Source organism: Anastrepha ludens, chromosome 2 (assembly GCF_028408465.1).
Source record: "Anastrepha ludens isolate Willacy chromosome 2, idAnaLude1.1, whole genome shotgun sequence".
NCBI lineage: Eukaryota > Metazoa > Arthropoda > Insecta > Diptera > Tephritidae > Anastrepha > Anastrepha ludens.
In genome coordinates this window covers 80,028,567-80,041,580 of record NC_071498.1, presented here as the reverse complement: position 1 = coordinate 80,041,580, position 13,014 = coordinate 80,028,567, and positions in this window count along the sequence as shown.

Sequence of the window (13,014 nt, the reverse complement as noted above, 5' to 3'; positions counted from 1 at the left end):
TATATGGGTACGTTACACTGCGCGTCGCTAGCAGAATCTCTACATTTGTATGCAAGTATGTAAATATGATGATTTTTTAAATTCATTGCCTCATTTTCTTCAAGTTATTTGGTTAAGTTGACTATGCAATTGCTATTTTAGTAAATACGGCCCGCGAAAAAAATATATCAACGTTTTGGAAAGGTTTGAATACTTATTTATTTTTTAATTGGAACTTTTTATACAAATATAGTAATACATCCTTTAATAAAGACCATATTAATTAATGACTCAAATTCGTGCAAGATTTACAAAAACTCAATAAACTCTCATCAGAATTTAAAAATTGTTAATAGGAATTAAAAGAAAAAAAAATTGGGTACGCAGTTTATAACTCATTAAATGTTAGTATAATAAAGAGCAAGCTTGAAGTGGCCTTGAACTTTCGTTTATTCTTAACGGGTTTTTCCCTGGCCGTGTTGCATATTTTCTCCATTTAAAAAAAACTTTGTGAACTTATAGGTAGGTCGTAAAAAAATTGAAATTTTAATTTATATGGTTTTTGTTGTTCAATGAGGTATTTTTTTTGAATATATAATTAATGAGCTTAAAAAAGAATCATGATTAAAACTGCAAATAAAAAAGGTGTGTGTGTCAGCTCCGACACGCGACTGGAGTTTACTCCTTAAGAACGATTACCGTGATAACTAAAAATATATTTAATATGCAAAAGGAGTAAATGAAGACCTTTTCTATATTACTGGAAAAATATGAATTTATTTATTCTATTCGCTATAGTAAGCCACCTGGAATGAACAATTTTTTTGGGGTTTTTCTTTTTTAAGCTGTCGTCGCAATGTCCACTTATAATAGCACTACAAATATCAAATAGGTATTTTTGGTCCGTACTTAAATCTTTTTCACTGGATATATCTGGTAGTGTGAATATAATTGGTTTATAATTGACGAAAGAAAGCTTCTCACAATCCTTCAATTTTTTCTCTATTTCAGCTTAAAGCTTTCAGACGTAGAGCCATCAATGTATTCAAACAAATGTCTAAGCGGTAGTTCATTGGCGTGTAATTGGCAGATGAACCATTGTAAGGGTTTTTGAAGACAATCTCCTCCAAAGGTTCAGACGATATCACTGGTATATGTAGGTTCTCAACGAACGTACAAGCACTAGATAGGAAACGGAAATAAGCACCAAAATGTGGGCAGTGTTATTTCTGACTAGAAATTAGCAACCACAAGGAAATATATATTTCCTACAAGTTTGCACCAACAAACCAGCGCCACAAGGTATGCAGTGCTTTTTCTCACGAGAAATCAGCACCCACAAGGAAAATATATTTCATACAAGTTTGCACCAACAAAGTAGCGCCACAAGGTAGGCAGTGCTTTTTCTCACTAGAATATAGAAAAAGGGCAACGCGTCACTTCCGTCAGTGTACACTTCCGGTGATTCACGATTTTACTACCCATATTTTTCATACCATGGGCCTTATATATCGTTTCTTAACACTTATCCTGTATAAGTGGGTCAAAATTGCCCAAACGACTTTAAAAGTTGCATATATTTTTTTATGCTTCATATAATCTGGTTAAACTTCTCGACTTTTATTATTTAATAAAATTAAACTTGAAAAAAGTTTTCGATTAAATGTGTCATCCACAGGATAGGCTGGGCAGAAATAGTTACATATATTGTATAAGTGGGTCAAAATTGCCCAATAGTAAAAGCAGTATGTGTACTCATATGTTTTTTTCTCAAGGAATAAAGTAAGTGTAAAAAAGGGAAATCAATATTATTTTGTGAATTAGTAAGAAGTGGTTTTAGTGCGGTTGTGTTTTATTTATGTTTCAGTATGAATAGAGAAGAAATTGAAGCCCTTCTAGAGAACTCCGATTTGGGTGATGAAGCACCAAACGATACCGAAAGTGATGATGAAGAAGACCAGATATCAGAAGTGGAATCCCTTTACGATCCCAATTTATCAGATGAAACAGACGAAGAGGACAATTCTGTCCTTCAGCATAATGTTTCAGGAGCTTTTCCGTCTAAGGATGGAAAATATATGTGGTTGCAAGCGAAGCTGGCAGGCGGGCTGCAGAAAATGTTATTACCACCGCACCCGGTACTACACGGTATGCCATTGCTCGGACCGATGGTATAAAATCTTCATTTTTGTTATTTAAGCCGCCCGATGTGGTGAAAATAATCATTGAGATGACTAATATAGAAGGTAGTCACTTGCAATTGAAAGACATAATTATATAAGTAGAAGTATGTACCTGCATATAAAGTAATACCTGGGGATTTGTTTCAGGTCAATCAGTGTTTGAAAATAATTGGGTCGAAATAGATAGTATTAGTTTGGAAGCCAAAACCAGAACAGTTGGATATGTGCCTAAAAGGAATCGAGCTGTATATCTACTCAGTACTCTCCACAATAATGTTGAAATCAATCCCAACACTGAAAAGCCAGAAATCATAGATTTTTACAATAAAACTAAATCCGGGGTCGATATACTAGACCAAGTTATTAGAACATACACCTGCAAGCGAAGGACAAATCGATGGCCACAGTCCTTGTTTTACAATATGTTGGATATAAGTGCATAAAATGCTTTGTAATTTTTAGAGAAATAAACACTGAATGGAACAAGAATAAAAAAATTAAGCGTCGTTTGTTCCTAGAAGAGCTCGGAAATGAACTTATTTTACAGGAAATTTCGCGCAGATCTGTACTCCCTCGAAACAGTGCAGCAAAAATGATCGTAATAAACACTCAAAAAACAGCAGAAACTACTGAAAATACTCCAAAACCTACAAATCTAAAACGTGGTCGTTGCTTTATTTGTCCAAGTCGATCAAATAGTACGAAATATAGCAGTAAATGCGAAAACTTTATTTGTAAGACTCATTCTGAAACATCTATCTTATGTACTAGTTGCTTACTTAACTGAATTTTTTAATTTTTTAAATAAAAAATGTTGAATTCTATAATTTTTAAATAAAAAAATACTTTAAACCTTGAAATAAAATCAAAATCTATTTATTCGTCCATTGGGCAAAATTTACCCACTTATGTCACGTACGTTAGTTTTTTTGAATACAGGATAAGTGTTAAGGAGTAAACTCCAAAAATTTTAAAAATTCTCCCTTAGCCCAGAAATTGTGCCTTTGCGTTTCACGAATTTAATGTTGGTAAGTTTTTTATTCATGTATGTATATAAAAAAATATCCGTCCAATTCTTAATTAATTTTAGGCACTCCCTTCTAAAAATCAATCAAACAATACTGTCATGTATCAAGAGGAAGCCATGGAGCAGCGTGAAATAGTGTTTTACTTTTGTTTTCAAACCTGTCTATTGTACTATACCAGTGAAGCTGTAGTCACGCTTGATCTCACCCTCTTTATTGCCTTAATTCACACTGTCTAATTATGAACCCTATTAGAGTAAATAAAAATAGTAAATTGTATTAATGTTATATCTGTTACTATACGAAAACACTCGGGTACAATAGAGGCTTACAGATAACATTAATAACAATTAACGAGGCGACTTTAAAAGTAAAATTATTGAGTTAATTGTTTTTTGAGCTAAAAATAAATGTTTTCATAAAGTAGGCATGAAAGTATACCCTTGTGTGTGAATATAACTATGAACGTACTTAATTATTTTGTTAATAGGCTTGACTAAGTATTTATACATACGCAAACATCATTCATATTTATTTATTTACTTTTTTAAAACGTAAACAATTAATTAAAGATATATGCTAACGAAACATCAATGGTAGGCATATTCGAGACCTGGTCACGCAATCCCGGGTTCTCGGGACTTGTTTCGGGATTAATATATTCATTATTTTGCAACACCTTAACTCCAAAAAATTACATGAGTATTGCTTGAGGGGCCTCCTATACGTACTAATTAATAAATAAATGGATTTTGAATATACTTTTTATTTAAATTATTTTTTTTTAGTTATAATTTCATTAGTGACACAAGAAAGGTACAAGAAAGAATTTTTGTTATATTGAGTCATAAAATTGATTTATGGAGAGCAGCCGTATAGTTCATAATTCACCATATACCGAAAGAGTAAATAGGTTACACCTGTTCCCAATTAATTTGTGTAGTTTATTGGGCCCATTAGACGTATGTACGTAACTATTTTCATGGTATTCAATTCTAACACTTTGTATTTTACAGTTACAGGCGAGATATTTTTTTAATTTTTAGTAAATACTATTTATTTATGTTATGTTCAAACAATTTTTTCTTTAAGATAATTTAAAGTATGGAATTATGACCAGAAATAAATTTGTATACCCAGATACAATACTTTGTTTTTACAGAATTATAACTCAAACGAATTTAGGCTTCCAGAATTTATTTCACAGAATTTTTATCCACAAGAATACTGCAAAATTCAAGTTGCTTGTTTTTAGTACAAAAGTTATTCTTCTGCCTCCATTTCATGTGCTTCGTAAGAAATTACTAACCCCGAAAATTATAGAAAAATAGATCTCGGGATCCCGGAACTTACATCGCTAGTACATACGAACTTTTGTTACTCTTTGTCGTTGTTTATATTTATTTTCCTATGAGGGCGAATAATGGGAAAACTGCTTTTCACCTTCCAAACAAGAGGGAAGCATTTGAAAAATAATGCTTGATACCTCCTAAGGAAGTAAATAAAGAGAGCTTATAAAATCTTCCGTGCATGAAACACCAAATAATAGAAACAAGTTTTTCTAATAGCGGTCTAATATGTACATATTTTTCATAATCGAGCAATAAGATATTACTTTAGCAAAGCAGCAAAATTATCTACATATTTGAAAGTTAATGAGGCAAAAATCCTTGTTCGGTTTAATATATTAATTTAGGTCAGACGCAGTTTGACAATATTCCTTTTTATAATGTACGCAATTTTTTTAATAAAAAAGAAAAACTAAAGGAGAAATTTTTTAATGCTCAAAATTAATATAAAAAGGAGTAAACTTTTATTCATCGCTTGGGAGATTTCTTCTTTTGCTCTGCAAAGAGTAACATTGGAGCACGAAGTAAGGAAATATCTTCTATTAGGTAGATCTCAACTGAAGTTCAGCTGGGTTACTATTTAACTGTTGGGGTATCCAGTTAGAAATACCTTATAGCGTACAAATTGTGCCACACCTATGTGCAATATGTTAGGGAAGTAATAGAAATTTTATAAAAATATTATTAAAACATCACTTTATATTTATTGACTATTTATTGAATATTCCTTCAAGAATAAAAGCCTAAAAAACTAATGGTGTTTTCTTTTCTACGAAAAAATGTTATTCGTACACGTGTACACATTTTTTAAAGTTCAACTCAACTCTCATCTCTAGAAACGGATTTTAGCACTAAATACGGATATGTAATAGTCTAGACAGACGGCTGCTTTAATCGGGATTACCGTCGCAGTTAATTCTGTTAAAAATGTAGACGGTTGTTACGCGGATTAGTGAACATTTGATTTGCTTATTGGGTAATTTTGTTAGTAAAAGATGGACCACAGACCACAAATGCGGGTACTAGCTGCCATGATACTAAAAAATAATTATTTATTATAAAAAAAAATCGTAAATTGCTATTTCTCAAACTGCTTAGAAAAATTAAAACAATTAATGTGTCCATGTGACAACATCCACAACATATATTAACTGCCCCTTTTCGGCAATGTTGCCATCGAAAATTCCCCCAATCCGGTTAAACTCCCATAATTCGATTAAATCATGAGGATTAAGTCTTGAATTCCGAATTAAATCTTTAATCCTGATTAATGCTACCGTCTGTCTAGGATATTACAAGAGTATGTATTTATCTTTGCCTGGCATACGCGTAGCGTATAAAAGCGTACAATTGTTGGTGTATGCCGATGATATTGAAATCATCGGCCTTAACAATCACGCTGTTAAGGCCGCGCAGCAAACCGAATGGGTCTGGTGGTGGACGAGGACAAAACGAAGTATCTCCTGTCATCAAACAAACAGTCGGCACACTTGCGTATCGGCACCTACATACATCACTGTTGACAGTTATAATTTCGAGGTTGTAAAAGACTTTGTTTATCTAGGAACTAGCACTAACACCGATAAGAATGACAGCCGAGAAAGAAATGACTTGCGCGCTTTGTTAAACTCAAGAAGAAGAAGGTATACGAGTAGCTTAATATAAACGGTTTAAGTAGTCAGCTGATTTTGAGGGTAACCAACTGCCAGCACAAAGAAGTAGAGGGCAATGAAAAGACAAAATTTTTTAGGAGAAAGGAAATCTCCATAAATTTTAGTTGCTTAGTGCTATTATGCATCTGTAACACTTATCAAGTTGCTTCGAGTGTTGTAAGAAAACAGAGTCTAAAATAGCTCATACAAAGAATTTTTTTGTTTTTTAATTTTTGTTTCTTTATTTAACATAACTGTACTTGGTGTACATATGTATATATTTTAGCAGCAATACTCGTAATATCAGCGAAAAGTGCCCTATGGCTGATCTTGCAGTAAACTGTTAAATAATTTGACAAATATTCACACGACTGTCGACTTGGGGACGAATTAACGCATTCACCAAGTAATTCACTAAATAAACAGAGTGCACCAGTCGCGTTACTTTTGTGCAACGTTGCAATTTAATTTTAGATAACACTCGATGGTAATTTTTAACATTTCCACCACCTTCTTGCATAAAACTGTGGTTGCCCACTTGGATAGTTGGTAAAGACGTCTCACCCCACTACATCCATCAAGAGCAACGAAAAATGTATTGGGTTATATAAAGCCACTAACTCTTCCGATAGATGTTGCACGTTCATACATACGTGTCATGTTGCACGGACGTACTAAATAAGTAATACAAATGTGTATATAAAAATCAAATGAAGATAAATAATAAAGCGGCTCAACAATTTAGCGAAAAAATTCCCACAAAAGCCAAAGAGCTAATCTCGTGAGCCGTGTGTGATTGAACTTTAATATGAACTGGCGTAGAATGAAACTATTACGAATCGTTCTACAATAGTAGTATTTCGTTGTTGGTATTGTCCCACAACGTTGTTGCGAATAAAAAGCAACTATTACAACTGTTGCTTTATTCACATCATAGAGACCTTCCATACTAAGATATAGTTTTACTAAGACGGTTTAGTTTAGTTGAGGATGTGTTTGACATTAGTAAGAGTACGAGTATTATCATACAGTAGGTACAGATTTTGGGAAAGTTGTTGTGCAGTGGGTTAATTTGCCATGTAAGCCTCTTAGCCATTCAAATGTTGTGTTGTATCACAAAAAAAAAAAAACAAAAAAACAGATGTCAAGCCTATGCCCAGGATGGAGAGTTTGCAAATGCAATGACCAAAACCACCATTTTTGCATGCAAGTATGTGAAATAATATACACCCAACGAAAAATAGATTTCGCCTTAATTTCTAAAGTCGTATTTAAACGGACTTTTGGCCGCTAACACCCACGTTACTTTTACTCAATATTATCTGTCCAATTCCTTTATGACAAATGCATTTATAAACATTTCTTGCTACTCTAATATAGTAGATGCTGAATGGCTTTATACCAAATCAGAGCACAAAGCGTTAAGAATCACGAACCGGAAATATGCGATAGCATACCAAAAATGTACTGCATTGAAAACCTGTAAATCTATTGTACTACTACATATGTTTCATTTCGGAGGATTATTAATAACAGACAAAAAATATCTTAATAAACAAAAAGTCTCACGAACCGCCTATTCGATCCCATTTGGGTATTAATGAGAACTTTTTGATTTCATTACTCTATATACGCGCACACTCATATTACTGGCCGCACTAAAAACAAACAACAATCACCCCACTACGTATAATCTACATTACTCCAAGTTATGTATAAATGTGTATTTACGTACATACTTACACGTCTAAATGACGAGCGAATATACATAAGTGTTTAACAATTAGGAAATTCCGTTTGCCAGTGGAATTTCAATGTCATGTTCGCGATACGATTTTCTACGGCCGGCTGGCAAAACCTGGCCAACATTTCACACCTTTCAGTCAAAATAGAGTACAATAAACGCGACTTTAACTACATAAGTGCCGACGTGCCGTACAGTGGTAGTACTCCACACAAAAGGGCCATAAATAATAAATAAGTTGAAAGCTTCAAGTGTAGTACAAATGTTTCTTGAGTGAAGATGAGCAAAATTGATGTTTGCAACAAATACGATCATCTCCCATTAATCAAATGTTAAGCACATTTGGCGGCCATCGTACCTGAATGGGTCGGCGCGTGACTATTTATCGGAAGTGCGTGGGTGCAAACCTCCGTGCATGAAACACCAAAATAATTGAACAATTTTTTTTTAATAGCAGTCGCCCCTCGGAATGCAATGACAAAGCTCCGAGTGTATTTGTGCTATGAAAAAGCTCCTCATGAAAAACCATTTGCGGTTCTGTAGGGCCCTCCATATGTGGAACAACATTCAGACGTACACCATGAATAGGAAGAAGAGCTCGGCCAAACACCCGAAAAGGGTGTTTATATAAAAGAAATAGTCTCTATATCGGTTATCACCAAACAAATTTTGGTCGACGTATGAAATAATCAAATTTATTTATTTCCTTTATTTATTTATTTAAGTCTATGAATTACCATCCTTACAGACTATGATACAAACGTTGCTTCGATTAAACTACTAATATATTACATGTATTTAAAAACAACTCTGCCATAGAATTCAAGAGATTTAAAAAATCGGTAATGGGAGCATTACTTGCATACTTAGTTTTAAAGTTTCCCCTATCAAAAAGCGTAGAAGTTCGTAAGAGATCGCTGAGGAACTTTAAATTAAATCCTTTCCAACAAGAAGGATTAATCAATTACTCCACAAATAATATGATGAGTAGAAGACAGACACAGTACAGACCTACGAATTTCTAAGCACTTGAGGCTTATAAGCATGAGACGAGCAGAATATGATGGCATGGGATCAATAAAATTCAGAGACCGAATCGCATATTTGATAAATGTTTTTTGCACACGTTTGATTGATAGCTTGCTGACTACAATATTTCCAAATAAAAGCAGGATATTTTAAATGAGACCTAACAGAAGATGTATAGAGTAACTTAATGGCATAGGGAGCAGAAAACTTAGTGGCATTCCGAATGACGAAGCCCTACGTTGAGAAAGACTTCGAAATAATATAATTTATATGGTTACTAAAAGAAAATTTGCTATCAAAGATAACGCCAAGGTCCTTAAACTCGCAACACACTGCAAGATACTTGTCGATATGCTGTACTTAGTGCACAAAATGTTAGATGTTTTCGAGTAAGATAGTCGAAAGCTTTTAGATAAGTTCAGCGAAAGACGTGAATTTCGCCACCACAAGTAAAATCTATTCATATCGGCTTGAAGTTTCATGGCATCCTCTCGAGTCTTGATCGCTGAAAAGATCTCAAGGTCATCAGCATAAAGCAAAAATGTAACAATGGGGAAACAACTTTTGATTTCATTAATAAATAACACAAATAAAAGCGGTCCCAAGATACTTCCTTGCGAAACACCAGAGGTGGCAGCAAAGGGAGTAGATGAAATGCCATATATTGTTACAATACAACGTTTATTACTCAAATAAGAGATTATAAACTGCAGAAATGCAGAATGAAAGCCAAAACAAGCTAATTTTTTAATCAAGATTTTATGAGAAACTTTGTCGGAGGCGACCTGGAAAGCAGCCGAGAAAGAATCAGTGCAGTAAAATATACAATATGTGTTGTGTGACTTATGTTGATTGGAGATTTAACTGTAAAGGTCAGCTTTGCATTGATCGAGTGCTCAAAAATTTTAGCAATAGTCGATAGCTGATAAAAAAAAAAAAATAAATAATTGGCGCGTACACTTCTGTTAGGTGTTTGACCGAGCTCCTCCTCCTATTTGTGGTGTGCGTTTTGATGTTGTTCCACAAATGGAGGGACCTACAGTTTCAAGCCGACTCCGAACGACAGATATTTTTATGAGGAGCTTTTTCATGGCAGGAACACCCTCGGAGGTTTGCCATTGCCTGCCGAGGGGCGACCGCTATTAGAAAAATGTTTTTATTAATTTTGCTTTCACCGAGATTCGAACCAACGACCTCTCTGTGAATTCCGAATGGTAATCACGCACCAACCCATTCGGCTACGGCGGCCGCCAAGTCGATAGCTGATAGTGACAATAAAAATGCCATAATTTCTAATGTCTTTTTTATTGTCACTCTTAAAGAAGGGCGTAATGAAAGTGAGCTTCTATGCGTCAATGAAACACCCCAACTATGAAGTTTTGTTGAAAATAATTTTCAGTGGATAGACCAAAGTCGGACAATTTTTTATCAAAACTGCTGAAAGTTCATCAGCATCAGTTTGAGAGGATGATTTCAATTTAAATAAATCATTACTAATATCCTGAGGAGAGAGGCAAAGTTCAGGGCATAAACTAAGTCAGAAGAAAAGTCGGACGGAAGATCAAGTTCTTCGTCAACAAAATTAGATTTAAAAAACTCAGCAAATAAGATTGCCGCTTCACTTGGTCTTCGCGCTTGACTATTATCAAAAAAGATACCAGTGGCAACACTGGCACTACTCCTTCTAGATTTTAAGTATTTCCATAAGGTTTTGGGATTTACTTTAATGTTTAACTTCATGTTGTTAACATAGCTATTATAGAAAGATTTATTTAAATTGTTGAAATCCTTAACATTTGCTTATAGTAACTGAAATACAAATGATTCTTCGTGGACTTAAACTTCTTGAAATAAGTGTTTTTAAGATTTTCTAGCTTTTTCAAAGCCTTAGATTACAAGAGTAATTTATAAGGCTTTTTCTTTCTGAGCGGAATGTTATTTAAGCAGAGTTTAGACAAAATGGACTTAAAAGCAGAAAAACTACTAGATGTGTCAAGTTTAGCAAATAAATTATCCCAATTAATATCCAGTAACCTGGCACCAGACGGAACAGTAGCAAAACAGTAAAAGTCGAGTTTGACAACTAAGAGTAAATGATGCTTATTTTTAGGAGTTATTACTTACAAATATGGGGTCCAAGGTTCTATGCAGAGAATTAACAAAATTAATTTGAAGTAAATTAAGACGAAGAAAATTAATAATAAAATATAATTCATGAATTGTAAAAATTCCGGTTAAAGAGTTAAAAGTCGTGGTGAAAGTTTGAAAAACTTAGATCAAAGCTTGAAAGTTTGCATTATATGGTTTTTGTTGTAGCATGAACTATAGTTTCATAAACAAATTTTGTTGGGTTTATAAATTTGCAATGGAGTGAGTGTGAAAAGAAACCATACGGGTACAAATAAATAGTGGTTAGTGCAAGTACGAATATGTACTTACCAATTAATCATCCAATTTATTTTTGGTTAACTTTAATACTAATTAAAAAATGATAATATTTAGTGAAGAAAATCTGTATTTTGACATTTATGCTCTCCATTGCTTATCTCTTTGTATAAGTATACTGCAGCTGTCTAGTTCACAAGTGGAAAATATTTGAAAGGGATAAAAGTTAAAAATTTATTTTCATTGGCATTTAAAAACATGATTGCCTTTACTTATTTTGGTGCGGTATAAAACAAAATCATTTTGGATTATTCCTTGTCCTTACTACATGGCAGCAGCACTTGCTACTCTTCATCTGTACGTTTCTAAAAGTCCCGAAGTTTTTCAAAAACACTCTACCGTATTTGACGCCTCCTTTTTATTATTGCCTTAAATCATTGTAGCCCTTAAATTTTGAAAATCTGGTGTGTGCAGAATATAAGTATAAGTAATGCTTACCCCATTTGATAAAAAAATGTAAATTACTTTAGAATTTCTCTGAAATAACTAAAAAATGTTTTTTCCCCTGATAGTAAAAGTGGTGTGAAAAGGATTTGAAAGCTGTGTGCTCCGAAAAGTTAACAAACAAGTAAAAAAGCACACTTTTTTTTTTTAACAAATAAGTACAGCAGCGTTTCTATTCAGACCTTGAATCATAAAAGATTCCATTTTATTTAAAAGCATTCCCTTTCTTTCTTCAACTTAAAATAGAAAACCTTTTAACTCCAATAAAACAATTACTAAGTCATATACAAAATTTTTGGTGTACTCTATACAGATGTATGTTTTTTTTTTTTTGTTTATGTATGCACATGATCAAGATCCCCCACTGTACATAAACACGTCGTAAAACATCGAAACTGTAGCGAGCATAGGAGTAATCAGTTAATACATCCAATGCTCTGTTCGCGCCAACAAATTCAGTGGCTTGTTTCATTTGTAAGAGTTGGCAGACAAGTACTTGGCACAAACAACTGAATCAAATAGCCAAATTACTAAATGGCTCTATTAAATATTTCACGTGGTCAAAGAAAGAAGTATGAATAGCGCACTTGATAATATATAAGTAATATGTGCGTGAATACCCTGCAGGAAAATTCACTGGGTTGTGAACTGGTGCGTTAAGAACCAATACTTAAGCTCTACTTTACAATACATTTTTAAATCTTTATTTCATTGTTGTATTATTATATTATGTATATATGTATGTGTGTCATTTATTTAACAATCAAATCACGAAAACTTTTTCAAAATAGAGGCAAAATTATTCAAATCAAATCAAACTATTTCCAAATTCAGTGAAACTTTAAGCAAATTAAATTAAATACTGCTTCAAAATAAATCCAAAAATTATACATAGGAAAAAAAAATTTGAAAATATTAAAAAATATACTAACTATACTAATGAGTTTTTTTAATTTTGTATTGCGTTTTAAGCGACTATTTTGTTCACCCTATTGGAAGATTTATAATATTTGCAAATGGGGTTCTACGCCAAACATATTAGGCACTTGTGAACTATCAGCTGCAATCGACATATTGATAGACAGCGCAAAGGAGCGCGTAAAGGTCGAAATAAAGATTTTCATCACTCAATAACATATTTTTTATAATATTTAGTTCGTAAAA